This window comes from Ascaphus truei, chromosome 16, assembly GCF_040206685.1.
Source record: "Ascaphus truei isolate aAscTru1 chromosome 16, aAscTru1.hap1, whole genome shotgun sequence".
Lineage (NCBI taxonomy): Eukaryota > Metazoa > Chordata > Amphibia > Anura > Ascaphidae > Ascaphus > Ascaphus truei.
Window position 1 is genome coordinate 29653264 of NC_134498.1, and position 6396 is coordinate 29659659.

The following is a 6396-nucleotide window of genomic DNA, read 5'->3' on the forward strand; positions in this document are numbered from 1 at the left end:
GCGAGCGCACAAACAAAATGACTGCGACCTTAACGGCTACCCGCCTGCAGCGGAGGTGATGAGAGCTAAAGGGAGGACCGGGCTACACAAGTATGACCCCACCGTCACCCAATTGATTACTGGAGGTACCTTAGACCTCCCCTATATATATTATTTATTCCAGGGTGGGCATATAGGTTTGGGGTTTGGGGTGTGCGTGTATGTATGTATGTATGTATGTATGTATATATATATATATATATATATATATATATATATATATATATGTATATATATATAGTGAACCACACGCCCCAGTTCAGAATCACACCTTTAAAGACACAATCCAAGGTCAATGCATCGCAGTGACATAGAATCGGAAACGTGCTCCCCCATGCCTGAACTGGTGTCATTTCCGTTCCGGGGACCCTTTGCTCCCAGAAATATTTACCGGGGAAGGTGCTGTACTTTCTGGTTGTTTCAATCCTGATGAGAAGCGTGGCAAGAGTGCTCAAGTACCACGCTAGCAATGATATTATTAGTCCAGAACCATAGGTATAGGTGCATCAATAATTGGCATAAAAAGTGAGTATATCCATAAAGCATTCAGTATGAACAATAATCCCTGAAAACTGGGGGTAAGTGGAGTGACCACCCACTCTCAATCTCATTGGTAATGTCCGTATGGCATAAAGGTATGGTTGCTATTACTTTCTCAAAACATCCAGGGGGAGCATGTGGGGGAATAAGAGAATAAAAATATATATAAGTGCAGACGTAATGTAATATGTAGGTGTACAGGCAATGACTTGGCTCGTATAGCTGATCTACTCACAGGAGCAAAGGTATATATACAGCAGTTGGCAAATTGGGTTGCCACCCTTGAAGATGTCTGTGAGCTGAACCCCCTGGCAATTCTCCGTCAGTAGTATGTGTATATAGAGAGAGGGAGAGAACTACATCGTGCGATCAGTATGAAAACTTTATGTATAAAAACACAGTATAAAACGCGCACTTACAATTTGCACAAAGAATAAAAGCATGTATCACATATAGTGAATGGAGGATGTCCTGAGCCAGCTCACCGCCTCCCTCAGGTCAGTCTGCTGGCTTCCGCGGCTCTGTGTCCTGGACCGGAGCTTCCTTCTGTGCGCCCGTCTGTAAGGTGTGACGTCACGGCGTTCAGAGCTGATTCTACGGATCGTCTCCTAGACCAAAATTGGTCCACTGGTAAACTCTACGCGTTTCGCCCAGCTACCAGGAACTGTTTCTCGGCTTCGTCAGGAGTGTGGTTTGTGTTCTATTGGTGGCTATTTATACATCTTTCTATGTTAATAAAACGGCTCAATTAGTCAATAAGTCAATTAGCCTAGATTGCACTAGGGAGTGGGGGTTGGAATAGATGATAATAGAAAACGAACATAGGCAACATTTAAACATGGGGAAACCTCACTCTATTAATATCAGGAGTTATACTTAACAGCTTTTAATGAATATAAATCACAATTAAACCCTTAATGGGTATTATAAGATGTCACTGGGCAACCCAATTTGCCAACTGCTGTATATATACCTTTGCTCCTGTGAGTAGATCAGCTATACGAGCCAAGTCATTGCCTGTACACCTACATGTTACATTACGTCTGCACTTATATATATTTTTATTCTCTTATTCCCCCACATGCTCCCCCTGGATGTTTTGAGATAATCCTTAATCCTTGGAACCCGTGAAACAGGTCCCACCAGTGAGGTTTGAGCAAGGGGTTTGGTCATTATTTCCATCAGAATCACTTCTCTATATTATTCATTTATTTCATTCACAAAGTAGCGCCTGTCTTTCACCTTTTCTACACAATAATGGTTGCTATTACTCACAGCCACCTCCTTGGTCTGGGTAGACGTGCTGCTGCTGACTTTTTTTGCTTCTATCTGGTTGTTTCGATCCCCTGCATCGTGAAGGCCAATAAGATTGGCCCACATAATGCAGGGGATGTAAACCTCCATTTTGTATCCCCTGGAGGGGAGGAATCGGCGGCACTTTTCCCGGTAAATATCCAGGGGGTCCCTAGAGATTAAATAAACACAGTTTCTCTCAGGAGGCTCCCTGATTCCCACCTTTTTTGTAGGGTAACTGCTCCCTTAAGATCTTTGTCACAAAGGTTCCTTTCTCCTAAAATCCCCCTAAATCCCCGGATTTTCTCATCACACAAAGTAAGAAACACGAGGATAGAAATAAAGAGGGGGGATATTAAAGGTGCAAGCTCCCCTAACACTATTACTATTTATTTGTTATTTCTTCACCGTGTTCAATTTTCGCGTCTTTCAGGTGTTTACTGGTATTTTTTGTGGGTGTATTATTACTAAAAAAAATTACAAATATATAACCCCAAATTATTTTAAAATGGCTACTAAGCCGGGCTGTCTCTTGTCTCCCCCAGCGTATGCCTGGCTGTCTCTTGGCTCCCCCAGCGTAAGCCTGTCTGTCTCTTGGCTCCCCCAGCGTAAGCCTGGCTGTCTCTTGACTCCCCCAGCGTTGGTTCCGGTCTCTACATCGCATATGCCACATATGAGGGCCGCTGGTTCCACTTCAATGACCAGAGGAAACTGTGGTAACATCAAAAGCTTATATCCTGTTCTACATGGGGCGTCAGGTCCCCACCTCACCCGAGAAACATAATTACCTCTCCCCACCTCCTCCCCTCTCCTCGCGTCCCCACGCCTCCCCGCCTCCTTTCTGCCCACAACCACCTTCTCTCAGCCCATGCCCCTCACCTCCACTCACCACACCCCCCTCGGATCCTCTCTCCCCATGCTCCCTCCTCCATTCTCCACATCCTTTTGGCCCCTCTCTCCCCTCCTCTTCCTCTCTCCCACCCTCCTCTTTTTTTCTCCCCCTCCCCCCTTTGACATGTTACGTTTGTGCCAGAGGAGAGCCATTTATAGAGTTGGTCTGTAGAGCAGGAGTAAAGTCAGGGGTTGAAAAGTACATTTGTGTGTCATCAGCATAGAGGTCATATTTGAACCCAAGAGTTGTGAAGAGGTCACCTAGTGTGAGAAAAGAGAGGAGGTCACAGGAAATACTCCCTGGGGTACCCCCAATGAGAGATCGACGGAGGAGGAGGTGGTGGTGTCAAACAAGACAATGAAAGTACATTGTGGGAGGTAAGAGGAAATCAAGAAAAAAAACAAAAAAACAAAGCATCTCAACATTGTTGCAGTATAAAATCAAATGTCAGTCATGTCTTCTTAGGCTGGGTCCCCGCTGGCGCTGAGCGGGCGGTGCTTGGTGAGGTGACGTATGTATGTATGTATGTATGTATGTATGTATGTATGTATGTATGTATGTATACACACGCTCACCGGCGCTCAGCGCTTATGTAAACAATTTTTTTTAACTTTCCCGCTCGCTCAATGCCGCCCCCCTCTCCCTCCCCCTGTGGGTGCGCGAGCAGACGCAGGACATTCGGCTCGCGTGCTTTGAGCGCCAGCGGGGATTCAGCCTTAGATATGACATTTCAGATTTCTGGTTTAGCACATAGACAATGTTTATTCAATATTTACTCACAGCTCACAGATACATCGTATTTCACATCAAGTTCTTACATGTGCTCTCAAAGATGGTGACCTTGTCATGTCTTGCTTCTCGCTGCTGGGAAACGTCTCATCCTGATGTTATCCTACTCCAACTACTCTGCAATTCGTCTGTCTGTTATCCAGAGAACATGACACGCGCAGACGTTCTATTCCAACAACTATCTCGGAGTCTGGTCTTTACATTCTTGCTCTATGCGACATGCTGTATGACTAGCTACACCCTTTACTCTCATACACAAAGTTGGTTTCCTTATAACGAAATAATTAAGTCAGCGAACCTTGGTGCAACCCCCCTTATGACGTCATAATCCGGAAGTGCTGGAGCGGAGGACAGAAGGAGAAAACCAGCCGTCGCGGAGATCCGCGGGACACGGCCGTTCCCCCGTGAGCCGCAAGTGTGCTGGACATTGCTCGCTTTTGAGCGAGGACTGTTTAAAAGGACTCCATACCTACCCATCCGGAACCTGGGAATCACGTACCAGCTCCAGTTCCATTAGATGACATCTGATCCAGTCCACAGTGTTGGTGTATGGGTAACTTACCCCTGAAATACATATTTGAAGTTTATTTGATGTACGCACAATACTTACCTTATTAATTTGTTGTCTTAATATACTTTTAATGCACTATGAGCGTTGTGCACTGTGTCTTTTGTGTATGTGGTGTGTGTCTCTGTCTATGGTGCATGTAAGTGTTGTGTATCTGGTTTGTGTGCGCGTCTGTGTATGGTGCATTTATCTGGTGTGTGTGATGTGTGTGTGTGTCTATGGTGCGTATGGTACGTGTATCTGGTGTGTATAGTGTATGTATCTGGTGTGGCTCTGTGTACGGTGTGTGTATCTGGTGTATGGGTGTCTGTATGGTGCGTGTATCTGGTGTGTGTGCGTCTGTGTATAGTGTATGTATGTGTGTGGGTGGTGTGTGTGTCTATGGTGCGTGTATGTGTTGTGTGTCTGTGTACGGTGCGTGTATCTGGTGTATGTGCGTCTGTATGGTGCGTGTTTGTATGGTGCATGTGTGTCTGTATGGTGCGTGTGCTTCTGTGTATAGTGTATGTATCTGATGTGTGTCTGTCTATGGTGCGTGTATGTGTTGTGTGCGTCTGTATTGTACGTGTATCTGGTGTGTGTCTGGTGTATCTATGTGTATGGTGCATGTGTGTGTTGTGTGTCTGTGTACGGTGTGTATCTGCATTTGTATGGTGTGTGTACCCGGTGTGCGTGCGTCTGTGTATGGTGTGTGTACCTGGTGTGCGTGCGTCTGTGTGTGGCCACCTGATTCTTGGGCATGTTAGCTGGGCTCGCCCCGGGATTATATTTGCCAGCCCCTAGCGAGTATACGTTTGTCTTTCCGGGATGCCAGTCAGGGCTTTCCAACCTACAGTATGTTCATGGGATTTCCTATTCATTTTTTGCCAATTCAAAAAGTGTATTTAATGTTTGAGTGCAGTGTAATATGTAGTATATAGAAGTATCCTGTCCCACAGTCACTCCTACCAACCATTGTGGCCAAGCACTGCCATCTACTGCACTTACTCCTGCACCTGCTGTCTCTGTAACTCTACCCAGTTCGATTGTAAGCTCTCCGGGGCAGGGATTTCCTTTCCTATTTTCTGATTAAGTTTGTTGCGCTCATTGTATTATAATTTCCTTTACTGTATTGTCTCTTTTGTAAAGTGCTGAGTACATTGTGGGTGCTATATTAATAAAGATATACACATAGAAGTCTGTTAGTGTTTCAAAAATAAAAGCCCTACCACGTGACTGGTAGTGTAATTACACAGCTTAATTATCTGTGATTCTGCAAAGACACAATGCATTTTTATAGGGCCGTTCCTGCAAGGGGTGAAACCCCCTGTATATAATATGTAGGGCCTATGTGTCCCAATGTCTGTGTCCTGCCCCCATCACACACATGTTGATGGCGTGTTACTGTACAAATTGTATTTTGCACCTTTCCGATTGTGTGCGTACAGGTGCACCCCCCCCCCTCAACAACAAGTTTCCTGGGGGGCCAGGACTCAAGCCTCAACCAGGCCCAAGCAACATTGTTCTGAGGGGGGCTGGTGGATCTCACCTGACGGGATCTCCTCCTTCAATGGGTCCAATCAGAAGCAAGTCAGCTGTCCGTTTTACTCATAAATAGGGCGAGTTTGTCAGTATGATAAATATATTCATTAAACAGAGCTGCTCCTGTGAAAGGTGAATGTGCAGCTGGTGCTGAGCCCAGCTAACTGCACTGACTTTGACCCTATAGTGAAGGGGGGAGCACCCAGTCATCTCCCAGTTACCTGCAGGGAATCCGGGGTGCTTTCCAACAGCCGGCATCCTGAGGTCCGTCACTGCCGTTCTCCTTCACACCGCTCCCCTTTCTGGGTTAACAAAAACACATGGTTAATCCTAGTCATTCTGAGCACAATAATTTGTAATAAATGTAATTAGATTGTAAGCTCCCCGAAGCAGGGACTCCTTTTCCTAAATGTCACTTCTTCCCATTATGTGTTATTTGTATTATTTGTTATTTATACGATTATCACGTACTGCTGTGAAGCGCTGCGTACATTAATGGCGCTATATATAAATAAAGACACATACATATCTCTGCACCATATTGGTCATCTCTCCTATTTTATATGTGTGTTCCCTTTATCCCAGGGCAGGTGTATGGCAGCTGAAGAGATGTCCCGTATTTTCATCGCAAATCTCCCGTAAACGAGTTTTCAGATGTTGGTCAGTATGCTCGGATCTCTCGGGCCCTGATTCAATATACTGTGAAGCTGCCTGCCCCTTGCACACGCGTGTGAATGGCCCTAACATGGGAAAA

The 6396-nt window shown here is 45.5% G+C and overlaps 1 long non-coding RNA gene across 7 annotated transcripts in view; it reads left to right on the plus strand.

Moving 5' to 3' along the window:
* The window catches only part of LOC142467344 (uncharacterized), a 49708-nt gene extending 43642 nt beyond the window's left edge, over window positions 1-6066 (plus strand). For 3 of the 7 annotated variants that reach the window (XR_012788370.1, XR_012788375.1, XR_012788372.1), the window contains one exon: window positions 2418-6066. This is a non-coding gene — a long non-coding RNA (uncharacterized LOC142467344). The remainder of the gene's footprint in view (window positions 1-2417) is intronic. The other 4 variants (XR_012788371.1, XR_012788374.1, XR_012788376.1 and 1 more) reach the window with 4 other exon arrangements.
* The last annotated feature ends 330 nt before the right edge of the window (window positions 6067-6396 follow it).